Source organism: Euprymna scolopes, chromosome 13 (genome assembly GCF_053919585.1).
Source record: "Euprymna scolopes isolate OS-2025 chromosome 13, ASM5391958v1, whole genome shotgun sequence".
In the NCBI taxonomy this organism is placed as follows: Eukaryota; Metazoa; Mollusca; class Cephalopoda; order Sepiida; family Sepiolidae; genus Euprymna; species Euprymna scolopes.
In genome coordinates this window covers 33235670-33248791 of record NC_136494.1, presented here as the reverse complement: position 1 = coordinate 33248791, position 13122 = coordinate 33235670, and the positions used below count along the sequence as shown (strand labels likewise).

Genomic DNA, 13122 nt, shown 5'->3' with positions numbered 1-13122 from the left:
TTAATAAAAACCCTGCCTTGTCAACACGTGTTTCAAAGTTTCTCTCTCGGCCGCATGCTTTTTTCTTCCCTGTTTTTTCCTTCCTGTTCTCCCGATCCCTCTGTGACGTCAGACTCGCATCATGGCTTGGTCATTTGCACACGTATCAGTGGCTTCTTTATAAAGCTAACCGTTCAGCTTTATATTTGACGTATTCATTTTCTCTAGGCTTCCAACTACAGGAGTCATTTTTATGTCTTTATTATCCAATTTATCACAGCCGCTGTGAGCATGGTTAACCTCTGCGCTTGTGCAGCCAACTGTGCGAGCTTTAACCGATCAGTTTTTTCCGGTGTTTCTATCAACTAATCGTTTAGTGCAATCATGCCTGCTTGATAAATGCTTGTATGATTTTTCACGTGTGAAATTAATGTTGTCAACGAATATGTCCATCTCCATTCACACCTTGATAAATAAATCATATATTCTTCTTTTTTGCTTTTTATATTATCAAATGTCTGCCGAAGCATAATTTTGTTTCTCCATTTTTTATTTTTACTGAGGATTTACACTTGTGTGATATATTAGGTGTATATCATTTAAGTATTTATTTCAATAGCGTTCAGTTCGTATGGAGAACTAAGTAGACAAATCAACCTAATGATTTCCACCGAGAACAAAGCGTTTCTACATAGCTTAGTGCTATATATATATATATATATATATATATATATATATATATATATATATATATATATATATATATATATATATATATATATATATTGTTTTAAGAAAAACCAAGACTTCAAAGAATGGGTTGATAGCAACAAATAGTGTATTTCAGGCTTATGCGTGGATGAAACGCGGAATATTCAGTGTAGCTTAATCGCCATATATATTTTATAACTTACTACCTAGCTCTACCTACGTATTAAGTACTGTCGAAGTAAATACTTAAAGTTTACGCATAAATTTATACTTTCGTATTTATGTGAGTAAATGAAGTATATATATATATATATATATATATATATATATATATATATATATATATATATATATATATATATATATGTATAATGGTTGGTGCAAAAAATGTCGTTTTTTGACGTTCAACTTCAAAAGATCATAACTCCTTTCATAATGAACTTTATTAATCGGAATAAGAACCATTAGAATCGACACATTTTTGCCAACGAGAATCACGTTTATTCATCCCATTCGCATAGAAATCAGAAGTTCTGGAAGCGATGAAGTTATTGAAGGCCGATTCGGCATCATCTCGGCTTTTGAAGTATTTTTTGCGCAGTAAGTTTTCGAGACACTTGAAAAAGTAGGCGAGATATCCGATGATTATGGTGGATGAGGCAAAGTCTCGTAGATTATGATCAGTGGGCGAGAGGTCTGATGATTATAGCGGATGAGGCAGAGTCTTGTAGTCCAAGTCGTTCCGCTTCTGCAGGGTCAGTTGAGCAACGTGTGGGCGAGCATTCTCATGGAGGAGAATTGGTCCCTTCATATTGGCCAATCTCGGGCACATCATTGGAGCTTCTGTTTCATTTCGTCAATTTGTCGGCAGTACTTCTCTGCCATAATCATTTCACCCGGATTCAAGAAGCTGTGATGGATGAGACCAGTCACAGACCACCAAACAGTCACCATATCCTTTTTTTTGTGTGCAATTTTTGTTCCGGGAAGTGTTGTGGAGCTTCTCCAGCATCCAACCACTGTGCCAAACGTCGCCCGTTGTCGCGGAGCATCTACTTCTCATCACATGTGACAATCTGCTCGAGAAATGGGTTGTTTTTGTTGCACAGAAGGGGCATAGAAGACACATCAAAACGACGATTTTTTTTTATTATCATTCAATTATACGGCACCCATTTATCCAATTCCCTATTTGCTTTAAATGCAGAACGACTGTTGAGTGGTTGACCTCGAGTTCAACAGCAACTTCTTATATGGTTTTGCGAGAATCAGCTACTATTAAGGCTTTCAAATGTTCATTATCGAGGCTCTGGTCACCATTGCAAAATTTCTTGAACCACCGTTGTGCCACACGTTTGGTATTGGTTCCTGTGCCAAATGCATCATTGATATCACGAGCTGTCTGGGCAGCTTTTCGGCCTAGTTTGAACTGCGACAAGAAAATCGTGCGGATTTGAATTTTGTCCATGCTGTCAAAAAGCCTGCAAAGAATGAATGAAGAGATTGAGAACGATAACGCATAACATTATTCGATTGAGCGAAAAACGCACTTCAAAATAATATATTACATGGCTATATATATCAATGAATCAATTCAGAAATCATATAAAAAAGTAACAAAAGTGAGAAAACGATATTGTTTTTGCACCAACCTAATATATATATATATATATATATATATATATATATATATATATATATATATATATAGTGGCATCAAAAAAGTCCGCACTTATCATTTTTTCAAAAACCGCAAATTTAAGCTAAACTGAATATAACTGTTTAAACAACCTATACCTTGTTTGGTTCGCCTTGAATTCCTCATTCTTAGGTAAGAAAGGTTTAATATTAACCGACTTAAAGAAATTAATTGAATTTGGGCATGCACAGAAAGAAGTAAAAATACCTCGGCAAGTTGAAATGAACAGTATGCATTTCAACTTACGATATATGCCTGTGTACGTTATTTACCCACCCAAAACGAAGATTTTACTCGTTAGAAACCAACTTTTGGTGGGTGATTACTATTTCTTGTTAATTTCAGCGTTATGTGACAAATAATTTAAGAATTTATAGACAGATAAACAGACAGACACACATCCACTGTTTTATTTATATAGATTAAAACACTGGGAAAACTAAGCCGAATCAGCTTGCTCTTTGAATACCTTGAGGGCCGTGGGATGTAAGCTGGAGAATTGTGACAAAGATGTGGAAGCAGTGGCTAGCAGGAAGGACTATTACGGGTGTTCTGGTTGTTACATTCAATAATGTTCATTTTAAGAAGCTGCCAAAAAAAGAAGGCGCAGCAAGATCCAGAAAAGGCAGCATGGCCCTTGACAAAAGAGGTGGCCGTCAGAGTGGAAACTATGAAAAAAGTGCTTGAATAAAAATCTGACTAGCTAGACTCATTCTGTCCCAAGAGATAATGAATACCCTGTGTGACAAAGCATTTATAATAAAAAAAAAAACTTAATTTTTGTTAACAAATATGTTACGAACATTTGACCTGCGTCATTTTGTTACATGAATTAGTTTAGATCATCTGATTTAAAATCAAATGTTCATAGGAGAGAGCACGTGAAGGTTGTTAACATCTATAGTGAAAAGCCAGTATCAAAGTGACTCACACACGGCATGTCAAGTTTATGTTTCTTACTATTATGCATTTGACCACATCACCTCCTCCTGATCCAGCCTTGCCTCACCATTTCTCCTTCTCCAAAATCATTTTGTTTTGATTAATTTATATTTAGTGTTATAGAATTGTTTTATTTGGACACAGAGAGCAAACATCAAATAGCAAAAGTGGCTTTCTTCATTTCGATTTGTTGTCCTATAAAATTTTACCACTACTCTTAATTCTAAACAGCATCTGACATTCATAAAGCATCACCCATCTAAATATTTACTGCACTCAAAAATTTAAGTATTAGTTTAAGTTAACATGAGGAGGAGGAGGAGGAGTTTTGTAACTATTCTATAATTTCACCTAACAATCTAATAAAGAAAAGGTGCAGTAAAAATGGAATTTAACTTAAAAATCTTATCTAAAAGCAGCCGTCTGTAAACTGCACAAAGTACCGTCTCCATCAGTATTTTCATCCTAATTGCTTGACTAAGCTTCAATATCTACAAAACCTTCTCAGCAAGAACTCCTCTTATTACTAATACTGCAAAAACTGTCCTTTTTTCCCTCTGTGCACTTACAATTAAACAGAAATTTCCGAGAACTTCCAATCTTTGGAATACGTTACTGTGGAACTGCTTCCTTACAATCAACAGCATGGTTGTTATCAAGTTCAATGTAAAAAAATATTTATTGAGTCGTTCTTTGAATTTATAAAAGATCTTTCTCAAACCATTCATAGTAGTATTTCATCATCCCACTGATAATCTCATGAACCCTTATCCTCACGTGGCTTTTGACCTTCGTATGCAGTGGACTATTAGTATAAAAATATATTCAAAATGAAATTCGAATCTGAATTCAAAGTACCAGAAATTAGTAAGATTCCAGGTAGATCTTTCTAGTTTATAATTATTGTATGTCTTTTCAATAAAAATATAAATAAACACTTCCTCTCTCTATTCTCTTACTTTTAATTATTTATATCTTTCTATTCCTTTCACCACTTCTCTTATCATTCGCCTCTTATTTAAGTAATTCGCCCTTCCTCCCACCATTTAAAATATTCATGTCCAAATGAGCATTCACATTTCTAAGAGTTTGATTATTATATGAACTTAAAAAATATATACATACAATTTGGAATCAAAATAATAATTGCATTGGAAATCTGCAAGTATATAGGTAACCTCATTTTCGCAAAAAGACAAGAAACCTAATTTTTAATGAGTGCGTATAAGTGAAAGAGAGACAGAGACGTGGATATATATATATATATATATATATATATATATATATATATATATATATATAGAGAGAGAGAGAGAGAGAGAGAGAGAGAGAGTAGAGCGATGTCGTTGACTACAAGAAATTAAAAAAGAAAACCATTTCTAATTAAAGAAAAGCCAATAGTCTTCCAGATTCGAACTAAGACTGCAACAAATTAAAAAAAGAATCAAACATGAAGATTAGCTCAATGATGAAGGCAACAATGATGACAGATTCTTGGCCTTCTGTTCTCCAGATGCTGCACTTCAATTTCTTGTTCTCTGTCAGTGGAGGAGAAATCCTTCACGACTGAGACAATTTTTATTTTTGTTCCTTTTCTCCACGTTAAAAAACGACCCTGTGGGGAGGCATTGTAAATAGGAACAATGATGACAGATAAAATAATTGAACACAGAAAAGAAGAGTCTTGTAATACTGTATATATATATATATATATATATATATTGTCAGGGAGACCCGACGTTGCCCAGGATTGAATGATAATCACGAATGTTTCATACTGCCATATTTGTATTGTTATCGAAATCAGTGAAATCGCTCATTTTTCAATCAAAATGATTGATTGCCTGCTCTAGCTGGGGACCCATTGCAGTGCACCGGGAGGAAGTTTCTCATGCCTCCTCACAATGATTTAATCCACAACACATTGTAGCCTGAAAAAGGAAAAGTCAAAATTATTTATACATTCATACAGCTTTATATCATCATAATTTTCATCATATATATATATATATATATATATATATATATATATATATATATATATATATATATATATATATATATATGTTACATAGCGTTGTCACTGAAGTTATCACTAGGGTTATCATAGAGGGGCACCAAATTGACGTTTGGTGTATAACATAAAAGGATTCCGTGTGCGTATGATCGTCTAGTTTCATATGCGGTTGTGTGTGTTCATATCTAATTGTTCATATGCTTTTGTGGGTGTGACATGTATTTTCAGAACCTACCTCTGCTTCTTCGATGTTGGACCATCTGGAATTTTCTCATCCTGGAGGGAGACTTGATACCTGTTTTTGGATGAAGATTCAATCACTCCAAGACAAGGAATTAGTTTTATAGTTTTTATTTCACTTTCTCCAGATGTCCTGCAGAAGGTGGAAGTGAAATCGGCCTGTGTGGGTTCTTCTTCTACACACGTCAGCGTTCGCCCCCCCCCCCGTGGAGAGGAGGAGACAACGGGAAGCCGTCCATTGTCTTCTGTGTCCAAATCAAATCTCACAGATCTAGCCAACCTGACCACGTCACTCATACGTAATCTGGTCAGCTGACCCTCGGTTCTGGCAAACGTGTCTACACTCCACGTTTACTCACCTCTCTCTCTCTCTCTCTCTCTCTCTCTCTCAATCCATTTTGTAACATATATATATATTTCATTACCCACACAGCAGCCGTATAGCACAATGATGAGAAGCCTTGACTGTCATTTGAGCGGTCGGGTTTTCAATCCTTGCTTGAGGCACTTGCCTGTCTAGCCGCACTGATGAGCTGTTAAACAATACCGTTTGTGGATGACTATAATGCTCCCTATCTTTGGTTGAGCATATATGGAAGTGATATACAAACTGCCATTAGCGTATTAAGCGACGCTCTTTGTGTAAACAAATCGAGCGGAGGTATTTGGACGATGTCAAAACACCGTTAATTCATTACACACACAGCAGCAGCCTTATAGTGCAATGGTGAGAAGCCTTGACTGTCGTTTGGGCGGTCAGGTTTCGATCTTGGCTTGAGGCATTTGCCTGTCTAGCCGCCCTGATGAGCTGCGAAACAGCGAAACAGTACTGTATGTGTATGACTATATATATATATATATATATCGTTATTCACATACACCATATCACAGCTCATCAGTACAGCTAGACAAGTAACTATCTCAAGCCAGGATTGAAACTCAGTGCTTCTAAGCGTTATGCTATTTGGCTATATGAGAGGCATGTGAATTAACAATGTTCAAACATTGTGCAAACGCCTAACCTCCATTTGTTTACACAGAGAGCATCGTTTAATATGCTAATGGCAGTTTGTTCATCACTTTCCAATATGTTTAACCCAAGATAGGGAACATTATAGTCATCCACATACAGTACTGTTTCGCAGTATCACAGCTCATAAGTGTGGCTAGACAAGCAACTACCTTAAGTCAGGATTGAAACTGGTGAATTTCTTTTTACACTCGAACAGAATATTCGAACATTGTCCCTCCAAATGGAAAAGATGGATCGCAAGAGAAACAAACAGGAATTATCCCTGCTTTTCAATGAAAAATGCATAAGTGAAAAACTGCCACCTATATATATATATATATATATATATTCTTAGGACTGAATACTTTTGTTGAAAGCAAAAATTTTAAGTCGCCTGAAGAGGATTTATGGTTCAAATCGATTTTCTGTCGTAAAGATATTAGCATGTCGAGTGTTGTGACCTTGTAAATTTGTTTATAATAATAGAAATACACCTCGCTCTTCTTTTATTGAGTTGAAAGAAAAGCAAAGCACAATTTTGAAATATAACATCGAAATTAATCAATACATTTTTCGAAGTCGAAAATCATTGTGTCCTCAGTATTCTGGAAAAGGACCCAGAAATGCATCTTCAGGAAAAATATACTGTCCCACTCACGGAAGTCTGCAGTCATAGTAGTCTGCAACAAAAAAAGGTCCTGGATATGGCCTTAAACTATATCCGATAGTGAAACCCCAGCTTGCGGGCTTTGGGGAGTGTGGAGCCACCCTTTAATTGCAATTGCTCCCAGGTCCACTCTGACCCGGAGTGGTAGTACCTGTTAGGGTCCCAACTATGGATTAAATAGAAACTGACTTAAAAAAACAAAACAAATATACTCTATTAATAATTGTTCTTCAAAATCACTGGATTCGGAATTGAATAACCTGAAAAGTGTTGATATGCCGTAAAAAAACAACAAAAAAAAAACAAGTAAAAACAAGCAGCAAAAAAACCCCAAAAAACAAAAACAAAAAGAAACAAAACACTGCACTGGAAACAGACGCTCCAAAATCAGCTGAGCCGTTACAGAAAGCAATCATCTCAGATCAAACTATCCCTTGTGGCTCCTGAAGAACATTATAGCAGTTGTTTCACCAGACAATTGAAGGGTGAAGAAGCCATGCCAGCAGGACTGTTAAAAGGTTATACAACCCTCATACTGAAAACGAGTGAAACCCACGTTCAGCTTTCTCCACCTCCTTCGATAGCATTTTCAAATGAATTTGCATCATCGCAACAGGCTCTTACCATTGATTTCTTGCTGGCAGTGGCCATTGGTTTATACTGGAATTTGAGTGGCACTAAGCCTCCCCAAGGTCCCAGTTCTCTTCGCGCTTGTCCAGCCAAGGTCTGGCCAACGCTCTCTTCTCGGTCTTTCAATCCTTCTTGGCCCTTCTTAGCTGTTTGGTATCACTTTTCTATTGGGAGGAACGATGATGAGACAATGGGGGGGGATATGCGATGGGAGCTTCGGTGTTCTTCATTCCCTGTAATGCTTCTTCGTAATATTGTCTTCTTATATTATTCTCCGCATTCAATATGTCAGCCGTTTTCATTATCATTAGTCATATTTTTGCAGCTATTACTCGGATTCCAATTTCTGACATCCTTTTTTAGAAGTTTTCGGAATTGTTCCTAGTGCTCCTACTATTATCGGTACTATTTTGATTTTCTTCATTATCCAAATGCCTTTTAACTTTCTGGATAGCTCTGTGTATTTGCTTCGTTTCTCCTTTTCTTTCATACTCACTCTGTAGTCAGCTGGGACAGCAAAGTCTACGATTTGACAGGATTTTTCTTTCTTGTTAATTATTACGACATCTGGTCTTCTTGCTTGGATGGGTTTGTTCGTCTGTATGTCTATGTCCCATAGGATTTTGTGGTTCTCGTTTTCGAATGCTGTTGTGGGTTTATGCTTGTACCATTTGTCTGTACGCTCAAAATGCAGTAGTTTGCACAATTCCCAGTGCACGGCCCTCCCCACTTGGTCATGCCTGTTTTTGTATTCCTTTTGGGCCAGTTTGCTGCATTCACTTACAATATGGTTTATCGTTTCGTCTCTTTGTCTACAGAGTCTGCATTTGCTGTTTTCTTGTGTTTTATCGATCCTTGCTTTGATATGTTTGGTTCTTATCGAGTTATCTTGTGCTGCAGTTATTAGAGATTCAGTTTCTCAGTTTAAAGAATCCTTTCCGCATCCATGTCCAGGCGTTTTCGTTATTCTCATCGTTTGTCATTCTTATGAATCTTCCGTGCAGTTGTTTCTCTTCTCATTTTTCTTTTCTCGTTTTGTCATTTGTCTCTCTGTTTTCTGTTTTGTTGGGTTTTTTTTTAGTGTTTCTCGCTGCCAGGATTATCCTTTCAGTGTTTTTGTGTTATTATTATTATTATTATTATTATTATTATTATTATTATTAGTAGTAGTAGTAGTAGTAGTAGTAGTAGCAGCAGTAGTAGTAGTAGTAGTAGTAGTAGTAGTAGTAGTAGTAGTAGTAGTAGTAAGGTCAGTTGTTAAGGTTTATTGCTTACTTTACTTCCACATTCTTGAACCATACTGTCGCTCTCCATCAAACAAGAAAATTACATAAAGTAAATATGAGAAAAGACTTTATCTGCATTATTGTGAATATGGCAATCCCATAGGGTGATGACAATACAACAACATTTTGTTGTATTGTGAGATACTGGGTTAATGGTAATGGTGTTTCGGCTCAGAAACCATGTCTGAACCCTGAATCCAAAGCCATCATCTGATGAAGACATTGTTAGTAGCAATGTCTCTGTATAAGGAACTGTTATTGTATAACATTATATATATATATATGTGTGTATATATATATATATATATATATATATATATATATATATATATATATATATATATATATATATATATATATAGCATTTAAAATAGCCTACACAAAGGCATTTACGTTTCAGAAAGTCATATGATTTTCAGGACCGAAGTATAATAATGAAAATAAAAATGAAAATCTTACAAAGAACAAAAAAAAAAAAGAGAGAAGATTTAAGATAATAATTCTCTATAATCTGTCTCTCTCTTTCTTTCTCTTTTGCTCCCCCTCTCTCTCTCTCTCTAACTCTCTCTCTCTCTCTCTCTTCCTCTCTCTCTCTCTGTCTCTCTCTCTCTCTCTCTCTCTATATATATATATATATATGTATATATATATATATATATACATATATATATATATATATATATATATAAAATGATCTTGTCTGCCTGTCTGTCTGAGAAACGGTGTCTACCAAACTCTTTTATCTATTTTTGGTCAGCAGATTTGAAACTTGATATATATATATATATATATAAGATGAAATTAAAGCCAAGAACAATGCAAGATTTTTTTTTTATATATAGAGTAAAACTCTAAACAACAGTACTGTTGTTTAGAGTTTTACTCTATATATAAAAAAAAAATCTCCCATTGTTCTTGGCTTTAATTTCACCTTATAATTTTCTTCAACAATGCTTCAAGCAAACGACAACCTACTTATATATATATATATATATATATATATATATATATATATATATATATATATATATATATTATTTTATTTAATCACATAAATTAATATAAGACGATATAATTCTATGCATGAATTTTCAGTATTTACTTCAACAGTGCTCAATACATTAGTAGAACTAGGTAGTAAGTTATGAAAATATATATTGCAATTAATCAACACAAAATATTCTACGTTTTATCCTCGTGAGAATTCGGCATAATCCTGACAAATTTTCATGAAGAAGAAACGTGGAATGTTCTGTTTAGCTTAATGCCATATGTATTTTCATAACTTCCTATATATATATATATATATATATATATATATATATATATATATATATATATATATATATATATAATTATTATTATAATAATTTTTTAATACCTACAGACACCAGTATTTCATCCTTTCGGGAAGCATCAGTGCAGGGTGAGATGATTACTATCAGTCGGGGGATTCGAACCTGGCCCAAAAAAGCATCTCTGACTCCACTAGAAAGGAACAAACCTCACGGGCGATCTCAACCACCAGAAATATCGTGTAAATTTTAACATTTATTTTTTTAAATGTCGTAACATCCGGCCATAGTGATTTAATGATTATAACATTAAGATCTACGTATTTCAACTTTAAAGTGCTCAACAATAAGGACCGAGTTTCTTAAAGGGGCTGACATAATTATTTCCATAATAGTTTTTTAATACCTGCAGACACTAGTGTTTCATCCTTTTGGGAATCATCAGTGCGGGGTGACGTGATTACTACCGGTCGGGAGATTCGAACCTGGCCATGAAGCCACCTCTGACTCCATTAGCAAGAAACCTCATATATATATATATATATATATATATATATATATATATATATATATATATATATATATATATATATATATATTGTTACATATATGTAACAATATATATATATATATATATATATATATATATATATATATATATATATATATATTGTTACATATATGTAAAACAAGCTATAATATTAAAAGCCATTTAAGGCCCTTCTCCAAACGAGTATAGGAAAACATTTCGTCTTTTTCATCTTTAGAATGACAGTGTGTGAGAGGCCCCATCTTCTGAACGAACACCCAGAAGGAATCATTTCATCAAGTCCATTTTTGGATCACAGTGTGCAAGGAAATATTTCATCAGATCCGTTTTGGTTGGACATTGTAAAGTGGTTTTCTGATAGGGGGAAGAGAAAGACCCATCGCTGCTTGCAAGGGGTCACTCCCCTAACCACATTTCGTTTCAGCAAGAAAAAGTTAGTTGACCAGCGGCTGTCGTTGAGGTCGGTTAGCAGACTCAGATGTGAAGTTTAAAGAGAAAGAAAACAGGAATGTGTCGAACAGAAGAATAAGGAAAAAGAAATTCCTCATCCGTTGAAAACGAAGCCAGGAATAAATGCTACCCGTCACAAACTTGGATATTAAACATTCTGCTATCGCTGCCGATATACCCGAAGACGGTATTGTACCGACTCGTTCAACAAGACTTATATTCTATTGTTTCATCGAACTTTAATCTGGATTACTCCCCCCCTCCATGTCACGCGTCGATCATGTAAATTGAACTTTCTTTTGCACACTGTTTTTTTTTTCCGATGGTAAATGAAACAATTTTTCCTCCTTTGTTCGTTTGACATAAGCTAAATTCCCTTCCCCTTATTTGCATCTCACTATTATTTTTTTTTATTGTTTTTATAATATTTTCCTGTATCATTTGATGTTTAACAAATATCTATTTTTATGTTTACACTTTGGTCGTTTTGTGTTGTCTCTCTCGCATGCTTGTTCTGTTTATCTTTCTATACACGAGTTTCAAACATCTGACCCCCCCCTCCCCCATGTTCTGCTGTTTATTTGGAACCCAGGGACCTTACGAGCCACATCCCGGATTATTTTGATTATTTTTTTTATTATAAAGGGCTCCTTCAGTCTTGAACAGACTAGGGATACCCACGAAGGGGTGACTGTGCATAAAATTTTTGTGGCAGGAGGTGCGCAATCTCCAACCACACCTCTCCTGAGACGACATTGTTAAATACCAGTGGCAAGTGAAATACAGGACGACTGGAAACAAAATGTCGAGATAAACGGAGCGCACATACAGCACCTAGAATTCCCAAATGGTCACCCATCTGGTATAAACCAAGCTCAACGTTGCTTAACTTCGGTGATCCTACGAGAACCGGTGTGTCAACGCGATTATGCCGTGTGTGTATATATAATTTTATTTGGCTACATATTTCTTCCTGAAGTTCATCGAGTAGTTAATAATAAAATAAAATTAGATGAGATATGCTATTTTTATTATTTTTACTTTAAAATATACTCTCAATACTAAGTTCATATCGGTCATCGGAAAGTTATGGAAATAGGCAAATTAGTAATGCCAATTATAGATATATCAGTCCACTTCAAAATGACACATCTGCAAGTCTACTTAAAATTTAATTACACAAATACGCACACACATCGCATATATATATATATATATATATATATGTGTGTGTGTGTGTATGTGTGTGTGTGTGTGTGTTTGTGTGTACATTCTGAATAGCTTAGCAGGACTGACATTTTCAAGTATACTTCAATATTTGCAATTGGCATCACTAATTTGCTCATCTTCCAGACAAGTTATAATAAACTTTCTTCTGGAGAGAAAAAAAGAACAAAAAATTTAATTTAAGTTTTTAAGCCATAAAATAGTAGTGTTAAAAAAAAAAAAAAGAATTCAAATCATTTCGAGAAGTGCTGGACTCAATAAGATGCCTGTTAGCTAGACTCTCAACCCTAAAATAGCTGGAGTGGTGTTTGGCGCGGTGCCTCGATCTCAGTCCTAAATCTTTAATATACAAATAATTCAAATATCATATGAATGTTTTAATGTCTTATTACTAGTCTAGATCAGTACTGAAGTATA

General features: G+C 34.9%; 1 pseudogene; it reads right to left on the bottom strand.

Annotated features, from left to right (window-relative positions):
• Positions 1-12300: 12300 nt before the first annotated feature.
• On the bottom strand, positions 12301-12417 carry LOC145292420 (5S ribosomal RNA; annotated as a pseudogene).
• Between the last annotated feature and the right edge of the window lie 705 nt (positions 12418-13122).